General features: G+C 37.8%; 1 protein-coding gene across 8 annotated transcripts in view; it reads left to right on the plus strand.

The window, feature by feature from the left end:
• Positions 1-4,156: 4,156 nt before the first annotated feature.
• LOC110446470 (spectrin beta chain, non-erythrocytic 5-like) overlaps positions 4,157-25,864 on the plus strand; it is a 131,482-nt gene continuing 109,774 nt past the window's right edge. For 7 of the 8 annotated variants that reach the window (XM_021491638.1, XM_021491643.1, XM_021491644.1 and 4 more), the window contains exon 1: positions 4,157-4,841. The gene's annotated coding sequence lies outside the window, so the exon portion shown is untranslated. The remainder of the gene's footprint in view (positions 4,842-25,864) is intronic. The other variant, XM_021491642.1, reaches the window with a different exon arrangement.

The raw sequence follows: 25,864 nt of genomic DNA on the forward strand, positions 1-25,864 counted from the left end.
GCTAAATGTTTTTGATGTAATGCTAATGTCTTTTATATCATAATATTATTGTCTTTGATGTAATGCTCATGTCTGTTATATCATGATATTGTCTTTGATGTAATGCTAATGTCTATTATATCATGATATTGTCTTTGATGTAATGCTAATGGCTGTTATATCATGATATTGTCGTTGATGTGATGCTAATGTCTTTTATATCATGATATTTTCGTTGATGTAATGCTAATGTCTTTTATATCATGATATTGTCTTTAATATCGTTATAATGTCCTTGATAACATTAAAATCCTTTTACCTGATATATCTGTGATACTCCCCTATAAAGACATACACACATTTTGATGTGATTGTACTTTGTTAAAGTATCTTTATGCATGAATACCGATGTATAGTGTTTGCAGAATTTCTAAAAGTTCATTGTCTCTCATAATCAACAAGATTTGCTTCTTTAATGATAGCGAGGCTGCGGAGGATGAAATTCTGTGCCTTAACTTGTTTTCAGTAAAAGACTCTCGAACAAAAAATAACAAAATATACATACGATCACACTTGGTATAACTGCTTAGCAAGACAAGAAATGTCCATTTGCTGTATAAGTGAGATGTCAAAGGTCAGTGCCGCAATGCCACTTGTTCAAAGTTCGAAAACTGTCTTCAAAACATCCATTTCTTTCAAAGGTCATCCGTTTGAATTTTGTTGAAAAACAATGTAATTGAAAGTCTACGAATGTTAGCAAAGTGTGAAATGGCTAAAGAAAGGAGCTCCTGTGACCGGTCAATGTCAGAAGTAAAGGTCACAGGGCAATTTGGATCAAGCTGGGAGAAAATAGTACGTATTTGGTATATTAACAACACAGTGGATTGATACCATATTTCGTATAACTTGTCAGTTAATATTTTCATGTTTGCCATCACAAAATCACAAGATACGATTATTTATCCACATGGTAACAAAGACACACATGTACAACGGAGGTGACACACATACACCGGAAAAGACACGTGTTCAACGGCGAAGACACGTGTACAACGGCGAAGACACGACTACAACGGCGAAGACACGTGTACAACGGCGAAGACACGACTACAACGGCGATGACACATGTACAACAGAGAAGACACATGTACAACGGCGAAGACACATGTACAACAGAGAAGACACGTGTACAACAGAGAAGACACATGTACAACGGCGAAGACACGTGTACAACCGATAAGACACATGTACAACAGAGAAGACACGTGCACAACGGCGATGACACATGTACAACAGAGAAGACACATGTACAACAGAGAAGACACATGTACAACGGCGAAGACACGTGTACAACCGATAAGACACATGTACAACGGCGAAGACACGTGTACAACAGAGAAGACACATGTACGACAGAGAAGACACATGTACAACAGAGAAGACACATGTACAATGGGGAAGTCATGTGAATATTTGTCACATATAAAACAGTAGCCGAGCGTTTAATGGATCGATATAATGATAAGATCGTTAAATACTTTAAGCCCTAGCAGATCATATAGTGAAATGTCTAACTAGGTATAGACACATACACAAATATTATGCACAAGTCTGTGTCGGTGTTTATTACATTCGTTACGCCACGACCCCCGGGCACACATTCAACAACACCTCATCATAACTTAAAAACTGGTTTGATGATTCAATGTGATGATATCTTGGATGTCACATCTGTCCAGAGTAAGTATATAGATAGAAAGATATATAAATCAGATCCAGGGGGACGTATTTACTATAATAAATACTCAACACTGAAACTTTTTTGTCAGGTAATAGCTACAGAGATTTGATTAAGAAGGTCCTATTTGACAACCGCCTGCAATATTCTAACATATATTTAACATCTTAATATATATGTTAAGCGTCTCAGACGCGATTATATCCGAACAGGGACCCATCTGAACCATTTAATCATCGGTAACGCCTATACACTCATCCCAATTTCCACGTGGATTGTGGTCAGTTGCAGTTTGCATGTGCCCAATGTTTACCTGTGATCAGGTATCTTCTGCATCCCCATCTAACACATGTACATGGTATGTCGAACTGACGGTGAACCTCTAGATCCTTGTACCTGTGGCGTGATAGCTATGATCCAGTAACACCCTACGTATACTGTATTGTTATCAGCTGTAGTGACAGGTGTGAGCCCCCTCCCCACACATAGAATTAAGAGTGGTTGCAGATAACTAGTTATGCCCTGTGGTCAGCTATAGGTGCGTTTTACCTGTGTACTGAAACGTGTTATCATTATTTACCTCATCACCAATACCGTTGTGTTGTGTACCTCCGTCTGATGATGACGACGACTATAGTGTATATGTCCCCCCCCCCCCATCTGCATATGTTTACTATGGGTATGGACATCCACTCTACCGATGACTGTAAGGGTTGCTTTACCCTCTTTCTCTATATCCATAGTGCGGGGGCCTGACTAGGTAGCCTCTTGTAATGAAGACTATATGTGTTGTTCCTCCCTCTATAGTGTGGACGGCCTGACTAGGAGCCCCCTGTACTGAGGACTATATGTGTTGTTACTCCCTCTATAGTGTGGACTGCCTGACTAGGTAGCCCCCTGTTCTGAGGACTATAGGTGTTGCTCCTCCCTCTTTAGTGTGGACGGCCTGACTAGGTAGCCCCCTGTAATGAAGACTATATGTGTTGTTTCTCCCTCTATAGTGTGGACGGCCTGACTAGGAGCCCCCTGTACTGAGGACTATATGTGTTGTTACTCCCTCTATAGTGTGGACGGCCTGACTAGGAGCCCCCTGTAATGAGGACTATTTGTGTTGCTACCCCCTCTATAGTGTGGACTGCCTGACTAGGTAGCCCCCTGTTCTGAGGACTATAGGTGTTGCTCCTCCCTCTTTAGTGTGGACGGCCTGACTAGGAGCCCCCTGTAATGAAGACTATATGTGTTGCTCCTCCCTCTTTAGTGTGGACGGCCTGACTAGGAGCCCCCTGTACTGAGGACTATATGTGTTGCTCCTCCCTCTATAGTGTGGACGGCCTGACTAGGTAGCCCCCTGTAATGAAGACTATATGTGTTGTTTCTCCCTCTATAGTGTGGACGGCCTGACTAGGAGCCCCCTGTACTGAGGACTATATGTGTTGTTACTCCCTCTATAGTGTGGACGGCCTGACTAGGAGCCCCCTGTACTGAGGACTATATGTGTTGTTACTCCCTCTATAGTGTGGACGGCCTGACTAGGAGCCCCCTGTACTGAGGACTATATGTGTTGTTACTCCCTCTATAGTGTGGACGGCCTGACTAGGAGCCCCCTGTACTGAGGACTATATGTGTTGTTACTCCCTCTATAGTGTGGACGGCCTGACTAGGAGCCCCCTGTACTGAGGACTATATGTGTTGTTCCTCCCTCTATAGTGTGGACGGCCTGACTAGGTAGTCCCCTGTTATGAGGACTACATGCTTTCCCCTCACATGGGAAGAACGGCCCGCCTAGGAGCCCCCTTTAGGTGACTATGTACGTAGTGACACATATGATGCATCAGGAGAAAGGTGACAGGTATGACAGTTTCACGTGATGACAAGTGGACAGTACATGATCGAATATATACCCAAGTCATAACACTAATATTTACGTTACGATAGCATGGCGATAGGACCTGCAGAATGTTGTCACATACCTGTTGATCGACTGACTTTCAGTCCGTAGTCTGTATGGTTGTTTTCTTGTGTTAGTCTACAGCAGGCCTAATATCTGTTGATTATGTCATAGATCTATGACCAATAGCCTGTAGTCTGTAGTTTATAGGAAAATATATGAAAATCAAAAAGGCTGATAGCCAATTAAACCTGATGACAATTATATAAATTAAATACGGATTACATTTTACTTTGTTTGCTCATTCTGTAGAAATATAACTTGTTTTATAATTGTTGTAAAATAAATAAAGCTTATATTTAATATTTACATTTAAGTGTTTTTTATTTACATTCTGTAAATTGTAAATATCAGTTTTCAGACGGCTTTTTAATTAGCCGTTTGAATAACTGCATTTAATTTCTTCTCCACCTTCAGATCGTCGATTTAATAGCAGAGAATGAATATTGTAAAACACAGCAATACATAAATACACTTCTGTTTGCAACGGCAGTTTTTGTTTGGCTATTTTTAATAAGATTATTTCACCTCCATAAAAAGTTCATGGAAAGCACCAAAGCAGTCTTTCATTTTACTCTGAGAATCCAGAACACTAGTATCATATCATATAACCCAACTGTACACAACAATGTACCTCCAAGGTTTACTATGAGTTAAAAGAAACAATGGCTTGTATCTCCAACTGTGCCAGAAGACAAAGCCGTTACAATCGCCTTGACCGACTTATTCGCCTCTGTATATCACCGTCAACTTGAAGATGGTCGAGATATTCGGTCCGATTAGATAGTTAACTCGCATGGCAATGTGATAATATCTCTCGAGTCGCACGCGAGTTGTATATGTCATGATAAACTGTCCTGGTTTGGGCAACTATACATTTCAAACTGAAACTAGGTGTGTTAGTTCAACAGGTAAATAAACCGGTAGCTGAAATAGCATTGGGGCACCGCCCACCGAATAGCGTTCGTGTTTGTCGCCAGAGGTCGCTTCAGTTGGCGCACCTGTATCAGGTATATACTAACATCGGGTGGCAGCCATTCCATGCACACTCTGTTCGTTAAAGTCACTCCAGTTTGAAGGCGGATTGTTTTTTCCTAACTTAGAAGAGGGATATACTCATTTTCTCCTGTAACAAGTTGGCTTCAGGGAATGATGTCACGGTAGATGATTTTGTAGGTAAGTTGACGTGTGTGTCGTGTCTCGGACGGTACTCCCTCCGACTGGCTGCACTGCCGCGCCTGCTGGTCAGCATCCGGTTTCTGCTGAAGTGTAGGACGGCAAGATTTAAAGTTTGTTTCCATGTAACTTAATAATTTTATAGGAATGTGTGCTTATGTAAAGTTAGTGTCATATAACCATCTTTCATGACAAGCAGTAGTACTGCGTTGACCTTGTTTATAATTTGCGCTACAAGCGCGCGTGTTCAGTGTTGTGGGGGACGGGCACAGTGTACACTCGTGCATGGTACTTGCTACAGTTGAATGACAGTGTCAGTGGGGAGGGTGTCCACGAGATGTACGTCTTATCAAATACTTCTTATTACTAGTCTTATTTAGGGACATTCTTCATTTTGTATGTCGGAGTGTGTGGCAAAGTTTAATGCTCAAGTTTTATTTATCAAGTATAAAATGATAACAATTGCAGATCAAGGTTGGGGTGGGACAGGGCATGCACGATGCATTCCCTTAATCCAAAGTTGAGCGTGTCGGAGATATTACTGAAAGCTGACCAACTCGGTACAAAAAATACTGCACTTGCTCCTGTTGAATTAAGTTAAGGTATATACAAAACCAGTAGCATTGTAAACACCATCTAATTAATTGCCTTCTCCAAATATATTTAGTATATGATAGATATCTAATGTTTACTGTACATTGAGCTGGAGAAAATGCTGTATAACCTATGAATATTTACTGAATAAATTCAAAAAGAAAGGTGGGATAAAGTAAGCCAGGACATAGTGAGGTTTATGATATCATTTGATGTGTTTGTTCACCCTAATTTATTGGTCCTTATAATCCAGTCTACACATTTCCACAAGTCCTTGAGAAGTGTTTCACCAGTGTACAGCAATCCTACATTCACCCTAAGGAAACTGACATACCTGGCCTTTAGCCACTGGTATACCTGTCCCCACCAGTCCCCAGTGTGGGGATAATATATTGGGAGGCACCTGTGATGTCTGTCTATAGAATAACTGTATATTAATGATTGGTATTTACACTTGAGTCAGTTCTATGTTTATATTGGCCTGTCACTGCCCAATCCATCAGTCCTACTGCAGTAGACCAGTGGCCCCTTGACACTATTGATGTGTGTGTATCGTATAGACCAGCTCGTGTATATAGAATATTAATATCAATGAGTGATTGTTTATGGCCGCTGTAAAACCAGTTGGGATAATTGGCAGACAGTTTAGTAGGAACATTGTGACTTCTACATTTTTTGGTTACTTAATGTTTCATATAGATATATATATATATAAATATTGACTAATACAATGACAGAATTTTAGGTGTGGGGGTGTGGAGGGTGTGTGTGTGTGTGTGTGTGTGTGTGTGTGTAGGGGTAGTGTTATCCATCTATAAATATAGCAATGGCACAAAGTCCTTCTGATGTTTACCCAGTATCCAGCTAAAGGATCCTTACTGACTGTCCTCATTATCAGCACTCTGACCTGTATGTTCACAAGAACTAAAAATGACCATCCATATGCTTGGTCAGGTGTACCCCACAAAGACTGAACATTCAGACCCTGAATGGCCAAATGAACCTTATATTACCAGAACTAGCTGTCGTTAACCTTGGTCAGTTGAACCAAGAATCAACATCTTTACCCTCAGTCCATTGAACCTTACCAAGAATCAACATCCTTACCCTTCAGTCCATTGAACCTTACCAAGAATCAACATCCTTACCCTCAGTCCACTGAACCTTACCAAGAATCAACATCCTTACCCTTCAGTCCATTGAACCTTACCAAGATTCAACATCCTTACCCTCAGTCCATTGAACCGTACCAAGAATCAACATCCTTACCCTCAGTCCATTGAACCTTACCAAGATTCAACATCCTTACCCTCAGTCCATTGAACCTTACCAAGACTGAACAGTCAGACCCTGTATGGCCGTATATGAACCTGACCATGACTAAACACATGGAATTATTGAAAAAAGTGGGGACCTTTTGAAATCCTATGCTTCAGAAGGATAAGGGGATATGGTATAAATGCTAATCCTGAATTGCCTTAACTTTTTCAGGATATACATCGTATTAAATTCTTTCTTAATAGCATTTTTTGGTTGTTGACTGAATAAAAGAGACCACACTTCTATAAATCATACACATGTAATACAAAACATCCTTGGTATGCCCACCTGAAATTCCCCCGTTTTTAAGGTAGATGGTATATTAGCGACTAGTATAGATGTTTTAGCACTAGCTGCGGAAGTAGATATTTTACATACACCTAGCTAGGTCAGTAAAGATTAGAGAGGAAAGTTTGATATTATTTGCTTTTAACCTCAAGCGTCTTTGAATAAGGGGATAAGCCAGACTTAATCAAACATGGTGTAAAATGCTATCCAAGGTGACTTCCTGTAAGGATTAAATAATCGTTTACAATGCAGGAATGTTGAGTCATGCAGACCCCCTTCTGCAATGTGTATTAATTGAAGAGTTGGTTTTATCCTACTACACATTTCACATCAATGTTTACAATTCAATTCACCTGGACGGGTCTCGTAACAGGTAAATAATGCAGATTTCAGAGGCATTCATCTAGATTCAACAAAGTAGAACATATCAGTGAAAAGGAATTTTAACTTGAAATATTGGAAACCATTCAGTTTAAGTATGTTTTAGAAGATACAGAATTATTTAAGATGATATCAGTTATATTTATAAATCAGAGACAAACATGTTAATTCAGTGAAGGACGGAAGGAGTGGTTTCAGGTAAACCTGTCTGAGGTAATTGGTGGTTTTACAACAGGTGGAGGTGTTCAGACACCATGTGTAGAGCTGGTTTACAATACCTGTTCTTTATGTGCAGTTGTTAATTTTGACTCTCCCAGTGCTGTGTTAGTACCTGTATTAGCTAGGTGTGTCCCTCGCGGAACTCTCGTAAGGTACATGCTATCCCATATAGACCCAGTCATGATCTTTACTATAATGATGTCACAATCAGATGATAGAATTTCATTATGACATCACAATCAGTCAAGTGTCAAAATATCATTCAACTGACAATAAGGGTCTAGCTGTCGGCAACAGATACTAACCCAGGGAAATGAGGAGTATTGCACAAGCTAATGTCATGACAACCTCATGCTTTTTAAATTGAGATGTACCATGTACCCTTTTTAGTCTAAATTTATGTCTGTTATTTAGAAATTTGGCAGTATGTTTGCTTTGCACAAATTTTAGGAAAAAGTGTGGTAAAAAGGATTGTTATGGACATGAAAATTCTACAGACAGAATTTGGAGTTTTAGCACCTTAGGTGGTATCTGTGTGGTAGCTCTTACAGTAATGCATTGATTTTCATGAAACTGTTGTACAAGTGAAAAGCCAGTACTTAATTGTTATAACAGCACTTCCACCTTTCCCCCTCGTTCCATACATTTTGGGGTTGGGGTGGGGTTATTGACCGCAAATAAGCCCATCTCCAAATTTTGGAGTACTATTGTGAATTTGTCAGCACCAATTAATGGTTTGTTTTCCATGCAAAACAACACTGATGTCATCACGACTTGGACCTTATCTGTAATCTTTGGGTTTGTGATCTATATTTGTTTAAAAAGTGTTGATTCCTTACCAGGGTATGCTATAACACATTAACACTATATGTCGGCTGAACTGGTGATGACGTATCCTGTTTTTCCTGCATTTTAATTGTCACTTATCAGCATTTGAGGGGAAATGATGGTTGAGTGGTTTTCTCTAGTGTGTTTTACTGATGTCTTCAAGTTATTAGACAGACAGCATTTTTGGCCACATCGTTATCGGACCCCACACTGCATGGTATGGAAATTTTGGACTTGGAATTGGTTTAAAGTATTTGTATGGCCCAGGTATATGGTACACATTGGATGCTTTAAATGTTTTCTGTAAGGAGACCCAGAGTTGTGAAACAGGACCGTTACCATGGGATTGTCTACAAAAGACATTGGAAGGAATGTAGGTATAGTTCCACCCACCATTTGATATCTGTGTGTGATTAAATGTAAAGGTACATTAGTTTGACCGCTTATTTCAGGTTTATATAAGTGAATTTTGGTCCAGAAATAAAAGATTTGTTTATGAACGTTATGCCCAAGTAATTTTATTTTGTCCGGATCTGATTTTTGTATCCTACCAGAACATTTAGAATATTTGACCAAATAATTTTTTTCAACTTTCACAATCTACTTCGGTTTTTAGTACCTATCCTATTTTTTCACTTATTTCAAATAAATAATCTTCTTTTTATAAAATATTTTTTGTGAATGTCTATATTGATGGTGTTGTTTGGCTCTTAGTGACTTCCATTGTCAATGGGCTGAGAAAAAAAAAGACATTTAAATGCTGTTTCTGCAGCTGTCAGAATATAGAGCAAAAGAAAACATTTTGTCTTCCTACCCTTATTTTTTGAGAGTCGAAAGCAGAACCACAACAGCTTGGTTGTTTGGCCTTATAAGACAAGTGCTTGTTTGACAAGTCTAGCTGAATTGTATCATGTAAGGAATGTTTCATGGTGAGATCAAGAAAACACTTATATATTGAAGCATCATATTCTTCATCAGTTTGGCTGCAGAATTGAATACATATACAGTGTCTCGGGTAGTTAGTGTAGCATATTTTTTTTTTTTATCTCCAGTATAAAACAAGTTACGTAAGCTTAACTGCTGTTTCTTTCGCATGTCTGGTCTACCTATTTCTTTCTCTATTGATTGCTACCTGACCCATAAACCAGGTAATGGATACAAATTGTACGAGGTAGAAAAGGGGTGGGGTCCACCTGATCTCTGGAGGGATCTAGAACTTGAACCTGTCAATGTTATGGAATGTGGGCAGTGTTAAAAATACACATATCATGTATAAACTAGACTTATTGGAGTGTGAAGCTCAGTACATACGATGTCCTACCAAAACAAAGACGTGACCCATAAAGCCCGAGTGTAAATTGGAATCCGGTGTACCGGATAGTTTGTGTACCCTGTTCGTGTACTGTATATGGACAGGCACCACACATTATATATGGGCTTCCATTATCTTCTGTTAAATATCTCGGCTAAACCTATGTGATTAAATATCTCGGTTAAATGTTTGAGATTATATTTGAATTCGATCTTCACTTTAAAGTTTTTGTTGTTGAAATACTAGTTTGATACATGATAGTCCAGTTCTCGATATAGTTAAATTGTATAGATTCAACTTTGAACTGTTTTAAATGTAGTTATGAAATATTTCGTATTTGTGGATAGTTGTGTATATATACATGCATGCATGCATATCTAATTTTACAGATATGTATGCATGCAATATCTCTTTCATTTTGACCTTGAAAAGGGTGATCAGTGAGCAGTGAAATAAAAGTGAATGCCTTCCTTGTCAAGTACATACCTGAGACAGGTAGATTAACATGTAGTTATACTGTGTGACACATACATATATATATATACCGCCCAAGATTCTTACCTGAGTAAATAACTGTTTTATATGCATTAACATAACTGTAGAGAACACCCTGCAATTGGGTAACTTTTTACTTGCTGTTTTTTTGGAGTACGAGGAGTTTGATAGTTTAGAATACACTGGAGACCTGACACTGCATGTGGTTGTCGTAGACACAATCCTGACAAAGATTTATTATACAGACAAACCTCAAGGTCACAATTGCACTGGCATGTCATGCCAAATGATGCAACTGTTTAAAAAAAAAAATCTGCAACAGAGATTTATTGTAGTTGCTAATGTAATTTTTTGTGTGATAGCTGTCTATAGCCTTACAAAGCTGATGGAGCATGTGAGATTTTCACAAAAAAAAGTAATATAGTCAGATATATTATACATTACATAACAAATATCATTATGTTTGTAGGGATATCATCAACAGTTACTGTTTATAATCTGTCAAGTTATATACAGTAGAACAAAATTCACACATGCAAGTGACATATATTTGAAGACTGTAAACTTTTCCAAGCAATATATTTGTCTACTCTTTAGTGGCTATAGTTAGTGTTGTGATACAGGGACCTGAGTGTTCACCCTTTCCTCTAGCTAGTCCCCATCAAAACTGATACCCCCTCTGTAAGGAATCCTACCTCACCCCAAACATTCAGTGTGGCAGGTCACTGGATTTCAAGAGGCAAAATATTTCTCATTGATAAGGGGAATATTTATTTACAAGTTGGCCCATATATAGGACTATCAGCTGATCTAGTCATGCCTGGGGGTGGTGGTGTTCAGGGCTGTCAGCGGCACTTTGTCAATGGAGGTCCTAGCCTGCTGGCTGTGTGCATGCATGTGTACAATTAGTGATTAGTGACTTAAAATGCAGTCAACCATTAGGTAATACTACAAACTGCTCAAGGTAAGTACTGCACATAACAATCGTAGTTTTCATTGATCATAGTTTCATATAAGGTTATATAATAAACATATCAAGTCATATCAAGTCATTTGATATTCAGTTGATAAATATTTATGTTCACTTTATTGAAGGACCTTTGTTTTAGGTTAAAAATAGTTTATCTAATCATGAACATGGCTAAAATTTCCTTTTCATTTCAATTAAGTGTTAATCTTGGGTAAAAAAAATCTTCAATTTATAACTCAATGTTTTTTTTTAATATCATGAGTCAGTGTGATATTACGTGAAATATAGGTTAATTGACATTAACAGAATGCTGTTTGCTGTTAAAATACATACTTTTAGAAAAATAAATTTGAAGGGATATATGTACATTTACAATTCACCATATATAAGAAATTGCGTTCATAGGATTATGAACACAATTAGATCAGTGTCATTTCGAAGCTTCAATCTCCTCCTGCCTCGAATAACATGAGACAACTGCTAGAAGCAGTTACGCTTTGATGGCATTAGGCTGTTCCAGGAATCTTGTTTGCACTGACAACACAAACACTGCAATATCGGAAATATAAGGGAATATCTGTATTTAGGTCAATAATTAAAAACATATGGGAATATCTGTATTTAGGTCAATAATTAAAAACATTAGGATTGAACAGCAGTTTTTCAATGTTCATTCCAGTATGAACGCAAATCGTTCTCATGCATATTCACCGTGAAGCCCTAGCCCTGTTGTAACTAACTGATACAACACAATTTCAGCCATATTTATGAAGGGTAATGGGGGTATACATTTTGTTCGTGAAGTTCGACTTTAGGTGTGTGTCATTAAAATGTTTACAAGCATGATGTGGACAGCTGCATATTAAAATTTGTATGTGATGCATAATAAAACAGTTAGTGTTACAGACTACATGGACATGACTACCGTAATATAAATTCATGAATGTGCTCACTGTTTAAATGCGGGTGTCCTGACCCCATATTGCCACACAGCTTTACATTGAGTTCTTAAAAGTTGCTGTTTTTTCCCCAATATTTTAATATGACTTTAATTAAATTAGCTTCCCCTGCATCTTAACAGACCTGGACAGTCGAAGAGTTTTACTTTTGCTGAAGTATTTTGACAGGACTGTAAATATTTAAGTTCTCCTTGCATCTGAACAGAACTGGACTGTATGCATAAAATTCTCATTCTGTCCCTGTGTAATTGTGAAATCATTTAAAATAGTTTGCCCCTAACAGTTAACTTGTACATGTACCTGTTATAGAGAATGACATACATTAAAAACAAGAAGATAGGATGTGGGTAATAGGATGACACAGAGTTTTACTTAAATGATGAATAGAACATCTGTTTCCTCCCTAAACCAACCTCTCATATAGCATCATTATGACAAATGGTTCCCGATGACAAATGGTTGTACATGTCTATATTTTATAAAGCAGTGGTCAGTTTTTTTGTGATGTACAGTTGTAACATCTTGTAACACCTGACAGGTACACATTTGTGCCCTGATTAGGGAAATAAGTAGGTATGTGTGGGACACAAAGCAGACTGTGTTACAATACTGTGTCATTACTGACAGGCCAGGCGGCCTACTCATAAATCTCCCCTTGTCCAGGCCAGGCTGACTTCAACATACTGTCGAGTAGCCACAAATTCAAAGTAAATCTGTGGACAGAGGGCGAGGGTAAATTTGTCGGAGCCAATGTAGGTGGGATCATGTATATTTTCATGGTGTTATTTGTTGTTGTTAATATAATATGACAGGTAGTTTATTGATCAAAGCTCATGGAAGTATAAAAGGGTTACATGGACAGATCATAAAACACAGGATGGTCGTGATCAGAAATCCTATAGAATTGAAGTAAAAGTAAACAAAACTATATACAGAAAAAAAGAATACTGCATTAATATAATATTAAGGACTGTGAAACCAGCTGTCAATACAAATCAATGGACAGGTAATTATAATATAAATCAGTCAATGGAAAAGTAGGAATCTGTCTTTTGGACAGTTGGCCATGGTCACTGTCAGATTGGAGTTAGTTGTGGACAAGCCATACTTTACATCATTTAAAAAATGTTCATGGGGGACCAAATCGGAGTGGATAAGTTATCTAAAGATATGTATTTTCCTCCCTATCTGATATGGAATTTGATGAAAAATTGTTGGACTGGATTGTTCTCAGTGTTGTAAGAATCTCTGACTAGATACAGTTTAACAGGTGGTTAATAACCGGTGAGACGTGAGGCTACGTAAACCGGAGCATTCTCACCTATACACTTGTTCCTACATATTTGTCATATTTCATCAACAGGTCTTTGTGGTGCTTTCATCCATGAATTGTGTCTATAGACGTAAAATAAGATAAATGTACTGAGTGGGTCACTGGCTTAGTAAACAGGAGTCCAATGCTGGTCTACTTCTACGCTAAAACTGTCGGCCATTTACATTCCAGGCCATTTACATTCAACTGTAATCTCTCGGGTGATGGTATGGGAATGACAGCATGCCTATGTTGTGTTCTAAATGTAGGTGTCTTCCATTTGTAATAAATTCTTATTATATGGAAATGAAAAAAATCAACAAAATAATGGAAGCTTTATGATAATTTAAATTTTACCTTGTCCTTTGCGGAGATTTAATTACCAAATGAGAATTTATGCTGGTATTAGTCTTACAGTTGATGCAAATTTTTAACATAGAATAATCTCTATGCAGATATTTTTACAATCTAATGACCTTTTCCTACTTAAATGTCAATTCAGTAATTCAGTATTTGATTGGTTGACCACCCAGAGGACATATTCTGTACTGTCCAATTATGCAAATGATGCTATTATTATCAAATTTAAAGAGTTTGTGAAAAATGGTACCTTTATAGCATGGTGTTTTCAACCATTAAAATAACTGATATTGTTTTGTATATACGGTAGTATAAGTTGCTGTTTTACCTCCGCTGTAAAGCCAATAGTATCAGGTCAATGACAATGAAAGTTATGTCAGGAAATGTTCTCTTGATTGATCAGGTAAAACATGGTGTTTACTTGTATCTCAAAGTAATTCAGAATTATTGTAGCATGCTATTTGATCCTGTATTAGAACTGGGAGCACTGACCTCGTTACCTGTGTTTGTACATGTAACACATTTACGAATTTGTTTTAAGTACAGGTGAGATGTCCAGCCGAGTAATGAGAAATAGACTGTGGCCCAGTATTGTAGGTCAGATCTTACCTATAGTATTGGTTTTGTATTAGACAAATAATGTCTATGTACAATACAGATTCTGTGTTGACAGGTTTTATTTATTTACAGTAAGATGATCATTGAATACAGGTGTCAGTAGGTAACAATGTTGGAATGCTGGGAAATGTGAATGACTTGCATTCATTTTCAAACGTGTCTGAATCGGGTGCTTTTTCTGTTCTCCGATAAGTTAAATGATTTGTGTTAATGAAAAGCCTAGTAAATAATCGAAATACCTCAAGTTTAAATTCCAGTTTACTTCATTAAGTGTTTAATTACAGTACAGGAGACATGTTTCTTCATTATTTGTTAGTGTGCAATTGACTTCCCGTCCATATTGACAGGTGAGGTCGTGCAGACAATACCGTAATGAGTTCAAGTTAATTGCAGTATAATGATATCATAAGTACTACTAATTCTATATATGGTATTATATCGGGGTAGTCGGGTTTATCCTTAAAACCACAGCCCTATTAATACCAAACAGTACGTCTAATGTCAGCAAAAACTGTTTGGCACTCAGTCAACACCACATTGTATAGTATATGTATGTAGGTTGGATCAAATTTCAAAACAACAGATCCGGATTTTAAGTTTTGATTGGGCCTGGTAATCTATCTCGGTATGCATGTTCGTCAGAATCTTAACAGAAATCGTTGTGACCTTACGAACTTGTCAACACTATTATCCAGTAACAATGTGAAGTACACTGTGATTTAAGTGCTGGCCTTCAAGATTTCTGATAAGAGTAGATTGGTGATTGGACAGTGTATAAACCACAGATATAATTCAATATTTACATTGGCTGGGGTTTATTGGTCAATTGTTACAGCATTGCTTTGATTAACAATCTTGTAAGACAAATAGTCCTGAACTGTAAATAGATAACTGAACTGTAAATGGATAATTGTAGGTGGTAACTGATTTAAATTAAATCCCAAATTTGATTCATTGCTTCTATAGTTCTAAGTTTGGGTACAAACATTACCAGCTGTGTGATTGGTGCAGATACATGGATGCAGATCTATAGGTATCGTGTCCTCGTAGCTCTGATATTTTCAGCCATATGATAAGATAATAGAAAATTCAATGGACCACTCGATCACTAGTCACTACTGGCTTGGATTTGTACACAAGAACCTCCCAACTTTTAGACAGATGTTCTACCAACTCAAGAGTTATCTTGTTGTTACAGAAACAAATTCATTTAACATCTGCCACAATATTTCCACATCCACCAGAGACTAGCCAGTATTCTTAGAAACCCCCAAAATGAGGGGTTTTCACCCCCAAAACGGTTGGTTGTACAACCAGTTTTCAAGAATTAACCTATGTAACTAAGAACCTAGGGGTACAGTATCTCGAAAATGTATCAAATATACCCCTCAATCTAAAATTCAGTGGAAACACTGCTAGCTGCTCATCAGTGTCTGTCGTGGAAACCAACTAATTATTTAGTGCTTACGTCCAGGCCAACAAAAGTGATTAATATAAGTTGAAATAACTCGTTTTATAATTGTTGTAAAATAAATAAAGTTTAAAAAAACCCAACTAATTATTTACATCCCATACAAATGAACCGAGTACATAGAACAAGGGTAAATGAAAGGAACAAAGAAGAACAGGATGGGAACTAGTAAAATAGTAATTGATTGATTCCTAGGCCTCCAAACCTTTAACAGCTATCTGATCTGGTTATTGCTGATCGACCCAGTCAAGATCCCCTATATATATGGGGTAGCATTATTACTGTACTATACGTGTATACCCATACAATCTACTGTTGTTATCAGTTAATTCTTTTATTAGATGCTAATTAGTGATACGGATTTGCATCATTGATTTCTTATCTATTTCTGAAACCCTTCCAGTTTTAATGATATCACATTTAGATGCTTATTGATCTGGTTGTGAAAATTAACTGTCTATAACGTATTCGAAAATACATTTTGTGTGTTTTTACAAGTACAAAGCAGATCCCAGGCTGAAAATCATTACCTGTAACAATAGATCTGAGCTATTTTGTGATAGTAATCTCTAATGGAATCAAAGTAAAAATGTTCCAGACCTGATAAATTAGAGCTGACTATATATATATAGCTATCATATACTGGTACAGGGCCCTAATAAGGCCGACAGTATTACTTAGATTGATGCTGGCTGTGTTTCAGGTACTTTAGAGCCCTTATAAGGCTAACAGTCCATACCTAGTTTGAAGCTGGCTGTGTTTCAGGTACTTTAGAGGGCTTATAAGGCTAACAGTCCATACCTAGTTTGAAGCTGGCTGTGTTTCAGGTACTTTAGAGCCCCTATAAGGCTAACAGTCCATACCTAGATTGAAGCTGGCTGTGTTTCAGGTACTTTAGAGGCCTTATAAGGCTAACAGTCCATACCTAGATTGATGCTGGCTGTAATACAGGTATGGTGCCCTAATAAGGCTGACCGGCCATACCTAGATTGATGCTGGCTGTGATACTTGTACAGGGCCCTAATAAGGCTGACAGTCCGTATACCTAGATTGATGCTGGCTGTAATACAGATATGGTGCCCTAATAAGGTTGACCGTTCATACCTAGATTGATGCTGGCTGTGATACAGGTATGGTGCCCTAATAAGGCTGACCGTCCATACCTATAGATTGATGTTGGCTGTGATACAGGTATGGTGCCCTAATAAGGCTGACCGTTTATACCTAGATTGATGCTGGCTGTAATACAGGTATGGTGCCCTAATAAGGCTGATCGTCCATACCTAGATTGATACTGCCTGTAATACAGGTATATGTGAGCCCTAATATGGCTGACCGTTCATACCTAGATTGATGTTGGCTGTGATACAGGTACGGTGCCCTAATAAGGCTGACTGTCCATATACCTAGTTTGATGTTGGCTGTGATACAGGTGTGGTGCCCTAATTATAAGGCTGATCATCCATACCTAGATTGATGCTGGCTGTAATACAGGTATATGTGAGCCCTAATATGGCTGACCGTTCATACCTAGATTGATGTTGGCTGTGATACAGGTACGGTGCCCTAATAAGGCTGACTGTCCATATACCTAGTTTGATGTTGGCTGTGATACAGGTGTGGTGCCCTAATAAGGCTGATCGTCCATACCTAGATTGATGCTGGCTGTAATACAGATATGTGAGCCCTAATATGGCTGACCATTCATACCTAGATTGATGTTGGCTGTGATACAGCTATGGTGCCCTAATAAGGCTGACTGTCCATATACCTAGTTTGATGTTGGCTGTGATACAGGTATGGTGCCCTAATAAGGTTGAACGTCCATATACCTAGTTTGATGCTGGCTGTAATACAGGTATGTGGGCCCTAATAAGGCTGACCGTCCATACCAAGATTGATGCTGGCTGTGATACAGGTTTGGGCCCTAATAAGGCTGACTGTTCATACCTAGATTGATGTTGGCTGTGATACAGGTATGGTGCCCTAATAAGGTTGAACGTCCATATACCTAGTTTACACAGAGGATGTGTATCAAGTTTAAATGTTATAATTGTAATATATTTGCCTTGAATATTGATACTGGCCTTGATACAGGTACGAGGCCCTAATAAGGCTGATGATACCTACACACCTCAATAGTAAATCAATACTGAACACTATTGGGCTACAGCAGAAGTGTTTGCCTTTAATTAAAAGTAATTCATCATCTATAGAAGTATTGGTGCCTCACTAATAAACAGTGCAACAGATGCTGAAATCTTCCTGTGTTACACCCCTACAAGTAGAGTGGTGTATAGGTGTGAATTTTATTTATTATATATATGTCAGTATAGACCCTACCATTTCACTGAGATATATTGTATGGTACCCGATCTTCGGTGTATCAGGATTAGTGTTCCACTTCTACAGATTGTTTAGGTTTAAATTGTCAGATTGTGCATGCTTCATCATGATTTCTGAATCAGTTTATGAGGAACAATATGTTGATCTACATAATTCATGTTTTTGAGGAGTCAAATCATATGCACATTCTGAAGAAAGTCCTTGACCAAATGACTTAGGAGTACTCAGGTTTATATCCTCATGAATATTGCAGTTTGTGTGTCTTTCATACTGTATACGTCTATAGTGGTATGCTTTTGAAATGCCCAGAATGTCCCGAAGGTAGCTTGTCGGTGGTGAGTGACAAACGTTGATAGATAGCTTGCATTTGAACTCTTAAATATATAAAGACATATTACTTTTCATTCCAACGACTAAGGGATCAGTTACCGACCACCAAGGATTCTGTAAGTGAAAATCTGGCGTCACTTTTTTTTTTTTACACAGAGGATGTGTATCAAGTAAGATACGGTTGTGTGTGTCCTTCATTGGGTCAATTACACTGCTTACCTGTAATTATCTACCTATCGAGTTTAACATGTACAGGTAAATTTTAAAATGATACAGGTGTATTTTTTTATTGTGAATTTATATATGTAGACATTGACATTCAGGAGTTGTAATTCCATCAACAAACCAAAATACTTTGTACGGGTAGTCATATAATATTGTATGTGATGTTGCATATGATGTTGCACATTATTTACATGTTTTTACAGTAATTATAGCCGTACCAGCATTATGGCTTTACTCACTTAAATGTTATAATTGTAATATATTTGCCTTGAATATTATACATGTATGCGCTTACTGTAGGGAAGCACGATTCTTTGTTTCACCCAGGTTAATCTTGTTTCATGAGTGGAAGCAGTATTTATTGCAAGGGCAATAAATATTTTATTTTGCTGAATAAATAAATAAAGAAAAAACAACCCAATAACCCAATAGTAGACATGATTAGGTTGGAGCCTCATTGTAATTGTCTGTTAACGTCATATGGAATTAGGTTGTGACGGCTCTTGCCAATTTTTCTAGAGATCTAGAGGCTCTTCGGCTTAAAAAGGAAATATGACCGGGAAAACTTGAGTGTGTGAGGGCGACATGTTTTATTGCCCTGTCATGTGACCAGTATTATAAAATCAGACAGGCTGTTAAAAAGATGGAGTTATAATACTGCTATTTGCCGTTTTTCCCCCCACCTGGGATGTGGGTATATGAATTATAGAATGGTGTTCCTTATTGGTTAAGAATGGTTTGTAATGCATCGTTGTAAGTTTAAAACATTAAGATGCATTATTAATCATGTACATATATGTATATTTTAATTTTGATGTAAATGAGATTACAAATACAGAGAAGTGTTGTCCCTGAAGTTAGGTTTACTGGGATGAGTTGTCTGTAAAGCCAGGTTTATTGTGTGTTGTCCCTGAAGTTAGGTTTACTGTGATGAGTTGTCTGTAAAGCCAGGTTTATTGTGTGTTGTCCCTGAAGTTAACTTTATTGTGCTAAGTATACATAAGAACTTTTCCTAAATGGAGAAGAATATTTCCAAATCAACTATTAAAGTACAACTTTGGTTGATGACTTTGCTCTAATGCTACAATGGATGCTCTAATGAGTCTCACCACTTCCTGCGTTGAAGCGTTACTGTTTTGACTTCTCACACAGTATCACGTTTCGGCATTTTATGTACAAACTCATGGTGATATTTGAATAAAGATAGTTGTTAAAGCTGGTTAATGTGAAGCTATAAAATTGATTTAAAATTCCTGTCACAGATTACAGAAATTGGAGTGGTGCATATTTTTATCTATTCCTGGTAATACAATGCAATTGTTGATGGAAATTCCTGTACATAATAAATCTTTTCACCTTATTTTACAACAGAAACAGGCTGCTTATCCAAGCAAAAAATGCTTTATTTTCCTAAATGAACAAATAAGGAGGACAAGCTTATTAAAAATATCACTATATTATGCCTATTCACACAGACACAGCTAGACTGCTTTGTAAACACTGATATAATTTAAGCAGCGTTAAGACATACATATATTCCAATATTCTAGTCGGTATTTGTAGCAGTTTATGCCATTGCCTGGCTGAATATAGAAAGTGTTGCTATTTAAATGAAAAGCTGTCAAGCACTGCAATTGTTTCTTAAAAAATGCATCATGCAATTGTTATTTGAGATTTTAAAATAAGCCTCTCTTTGCATGCACAAAGTGATTTAAGTACAGGTTGTTTGTAACCTTATCAGTGATGGATCCACTATTTTAGGAGGACAGCCTGAGGGGCAACTGCTAAAGAGTTTGTGACAAGTTTATGGGAGACATATCCAACAGGCAGTATTTTACATGTACAAAAATTGGTTTGGAAGCAGGGTCCTGGGCCCGCAGAGCCCCCCTTTTTAATTCCAATCTAGGCGTGGCTTGAGGTACTCTGTTGTGACTTCTCTCTTCAGTGTGACTTAGGGCAGGGGTTGTGACTTCAGGGCAGGGTACCACAACCTTTACTAAAATAGTTTTAAAGAATATCTTAAAGTTTTAAAAACTCTCAAGGTCTTAAATGATATTAAAGCTTTCATGCCTGGGACAAAAACAGCATGGTTGAGTGCTTACAGGTTGTGCAGGGTACATGTAAGTCGTATCTTCTTACAAAGACAGTACACCGAACAGGTTTTCATGGATCAGCTATTCAGATATATTTAACTTGGTTTTCATACTTCAGGTCAAAGCTATATTTATTTTAAACACTACAGAAGTTTGTGTATTTTATTGTACTCGGTGGGTATGTATCTTCAGACATATCTCGAACTCTCTCAAACGTTGAGCTGCTCTTTATTTTTGTAGTGGCTTTATTAATGCTTTTAAACACGAGATGTCTATATATATAGTCATAGCAAAGCCTTATAAGGGTTTAGACATATTGTATGGTCTATCAGTTTTGTGTAGAAATTCCAAAGCTGTTTTTAACTGGAGATGAGCTTATATATGTGATTTTCGTGCCTGTGCGATTATGCATAATTACCAAAAAGGAACAATAAAATGACATTTATTTAATATAAATTTATCACATGACGATAATTTTAGCTTTTTACTGAATGTGAGTTACCATGAGTTAATGCTATAATGATTGTGTCAGCATATGAGTCTCACCTAAAACTGAAACACTCTACAATTTTGCATCCCACAAATTGATGTAATAATCCCACAAATTGATGTAATAATCCCACAAATTGATGTAATAATGCCCTAAAGTTTACTAAATGCAATGATTCACAACTGAAAAGGCAGGGGTAAATTTGAAAACGGTTTGAACTGTCTTCACTGTAAATGACTTGATATTGAAATATATCGGTATTCAGTATTTTTAAACCACATACTATATCTGGAGAGTATCCAACTCCACTGCCAATCATACTTTGTTATAGTTGCTAATCATATTGATTTTGAGGTCACATTTGAGGTCAAACCAAAGGTCAAATGCATCATTTGTTTGATTGTTAAGACTTATAAGTTATTGATTCCACAGCTCCTACAAGCCTGGTGGACCATTTTTGTGGGAAGATACTTGACTTCTTGCTTAGGATAGTGTGTGATTTGATGTATTTACTGGGTATGAGAGTTGCTGAGAATCTAAGCTAACTTCAAAGGATGACAGTATTGATTTGGGGTCAGAGAATGAAGGTCCTGTGATTCTGACATGGTCAAGTTTATGATAGAATGTTGTTTTTAGGAAACAGGAAGTGGACAGGTATAGCCACAAGGTATGTAGTTCTCTACCAGTTAACCAGGGGTACAAGATGACTGTTCAGCACGTGTCTCTGGATCAGTCCTTTTCTAATTCTTGTCTTGGGCATAACATCTGAACAGCTGAATTTCTTTGATGAAAGCATCATGACTGAATAGTATGTTATAAAAATCTCAAGGTCACACCAAGAGGTCAAATACCAAACTATTGTAATGTCTTCAGTCAATAACCTTGAATGGTCAACATTTATATTTCATGAAACTTCTTAGACGTGCATAATGTTTTTATCTTAACTAGACAAGTGTGTTGACTTCAGTCTCAGATATGTTCAGTGTACCCCCATGGTGGACAGTCTGAAGCTTGCAATGTTAAAGTCTTTGACACCATGACAAACATGTCAATTTACATTTCCATTTGGAATGAAGACATTCAGGTGATAGGATTGTCCAGATTTTGTTTTGTGACATAGGTCTTTTTAACGCCGAGTACATGTCGGTACCATGTATAGACTACCGTAGCCACTGGGCTTGGTTTTCTGTTGAGAGTTAGCTATATAGAGATTTCATCTTGTCCCCATGTACATGTACCTTATTCCTCAAAATTTGAAGTTGATATGTAGAAATAAGGCATTTATCAATGAATGCATGTCTAAGTCATTTAATATATAACAAACAAGTGCTAAATTCATATACTCGTAAGTGATTAACCCAGTTTAGTAAGTTTAACTTAGCTTGCATCACGACCACAGTAAATGCATCAGTAGTAAGTAATGGTATAGGAAATCTGATAACTGCTGTCAGGACTCCTATTTCTCCTATGGGTCGATGTTCAGATTATGTGTACTGTTATACAGTAAGACTCAAACACAGTACATTTATTTTATTTAATGTTTCTTTTTGATTGCTTCATAACATGCACAAATGTCCATGTACATAATTGAAGTGACTGACTTTATTTGTTAACATGCGTGACATGACACCCTTTACAGATAAAATGCTTGTGAAAATACACACCTGCACTTTCAGGAATTTGAGTAATTTCATCCTGTGTATTTTATTACTCCATGCAGCAGTTTCACCATGATACTTTGATGTTCAAGCTGTAGGGAATGTAAATCTGACCATAGTAAATGTCCCAGAATTCCAAGCTTTCATGTGCATATACAGACACTAGAATTACAGTTACCATAGTGAGGCCCAGTACTAAACATATGAGACAGACATGTAACAGTGAAACCTGTCTAGTCTGACACCATATGGGACACTGCAGTCTATTGGTCAGAATATGGACAGACAGTTATACTGGAAGAACCGGGAGTAATACAGGACAGACATACACAATGGTAGGATATATAGACATTAGGACAGACAGGTATACTGATAGGACAGAAAGTTGTACTGATAGACAGATAGTTCTACTAATCATAGACAGACATTCTGGATAGAACAGATGGAAAATGGAAGGACATGTACCATTAGGACAAAGATACATATATAATGGTGGGACAGCCATACTGGTAGGACTGACACACAGTGGTGGAACAGACATACTGGTATTCTAGACTGACAGACAATAAAAGGACAGACATACTGGGAGGACTGACAGACAATAGAAGGGCAGACATACTGGTAGGCTAGACTTACAGACAATAGAAGGACAGCCATACTGGTAGGACTGACACACAGTGGTGGAACAGACATACTGGTAGTCTAGACTGACAGACAATGGTGGAACAGACATACTGGTAGTCTAGACTGACAGACAATAAAAGGACAGACATACTGGTAGTTTAGACTGACACTGACAATAGAAGGACATACATACTGGTAGTCTAGACTGACAGACAATAGAAGGCCAGACATACTGGGAGGACTGACAGACAATAGAAGGACAGACATACTGGTAGGACTGACAGACAATAGAAGGGCAGACATACTGGTAGGACTGACAGACAATGGTGGGACAGACATACTGGTAGTCTAGACTGACACTGACAATAGAAGGCCAGACATACTGGTAGGACTGACAGACAATAGAAGGACAGACATACTGGTAGGACTGACAGACAGTGGTGGAACAGACATACTGGTAGTCTAGACTGACAGACAATGGTGGAACAGACATACTGGTAGTCTAGACTGACAGACAGTGGTGGGACAGACATACTGGTAGTCTAGACTGACAGACAGTGGTGGAACAGACATACTGGTAGTCTAGACTGACAGACAATGGGGGAACAGACATACTGGGAGTCTAGACTGACAGACAGTGGTGGAACAGACATACTGGTAGTCCAGACTGACAGACAGTGGGGGAACAGACATACTGGTAGTCTAGACTGACAGACAGCGGTGGGACAGACATACTGGTAGTCTAGACTGACAGACAGGGGTGGAACAGACATACTGGTAGTCTAGACTGCCAGACAGTGGTGGGACAGACATACTGGTAGTCTAGACTGACAGACAATAGAAGGACAGACATACTGGTAGGACTGACAGACAATGGTGGAACAGACATACTGGTAGTCTAGACTGACAGACAATGGTGGAACAGACATACTGGTAGGGATGACAGACAATAGAAGGACAGACATACTGGTAGTCTAGACTGACAGACAATGGTGGGCCAGACATACTGGTAGTCTAGACTGACAGACAGTGGTGGAACAGACATACTGGTAGTCCAGACTGACAGACAGTGGTGGAACAGACATACTGGTAGGACTGACAGACAATAGAAGGACAGACATACTGGTAGTTTAGACTGACAGACAATAGAAGGACAGAAATACTGGTAGGACTGACAGACAATAGAAGGACAGACATACTGGTAGTTTAGACTGACACTGACAATAGAAGGACAGACATACTGGTAGGACTGACAGACAATGGTTGGACAAATATGCTTGTAGATGGGACAGACATATTTTAGCATGTTTTATACATGTGTCTGTTTGTAAATCTACCTCTTTGCTGACCTAGTGTAGTAATGTTTGTGTTCCAAGAACAGTTCCCGGTAATGGGGATATTTGTAGTTCCCAGGACAATTTGTAATGTTGTAATTCCATTATGCTGTGACGTATACTCCTGTGATTACTCTGGAGTTTCAGACACATCGCATAACATGTGCAAATAGGATTGGATTCTGTTTCTACAATATGGAGCATGTATTGTAATGGTACAGCAAGGCAATCTGGATATGGGATCTCCCTACAAAGTGATGAGGTCAAGGTAGAATAAGTCATGGAAGCTACAACAGAAACCTTTACAAATTATTTTGATTAGATTCAGTTTATACAAAAGTCTAGTGCCAAAGCTACAATTTTTACAAGGATGGAACTGCATTTTTATTTAAATTCTTTATTTTATTTGCTTGTCCATATAGTTGTACTAAACAATGAGTGGATATCTAGATTTAACTTGATTGTTTACACAGGTATAAGAACCTCCATCACTGATATACAGGTATAAGGACCTCCATCACTGATATACAGGTATAAGAACCTCCATCACTGATATACAGGCATAAGAACCTCCATCGCTGATATATACTGGTATAAGAACCTCCCCATACCGAAATAAGTTACAAATAGGTATAACTTTTTCGTACCTTTTCAGTAACTTTTTTGTACTCCTGATAAAAGGTACAAAAAAGTTATAACTTTTCGATACCTTAATTTAAACTTAAACTTTACTAGTGTACCTTTTTGTAACTTTTCTGGACTTTAAAAAATTCTGGTATAACTTTTAGTACCTTTT

Source organism: Mizuhopecten yessoensis, unplaced genomic scaffold (assembly GCF_002113885.1).
Source record: "Mizuhopecten yessoensis strain PY_sf001 unplaced genomic scaffold, ASM211388v2 scaffold2699, whole genome shotgun sequence".
Taxonomy (NCBI): domain Eukaryota; kingdom Metazoa; phylum Mollusca; class Bivalvia; order Pectinida; family Pectinidae; genus Mizuhopecten; species Mizuhopecten yessoensis.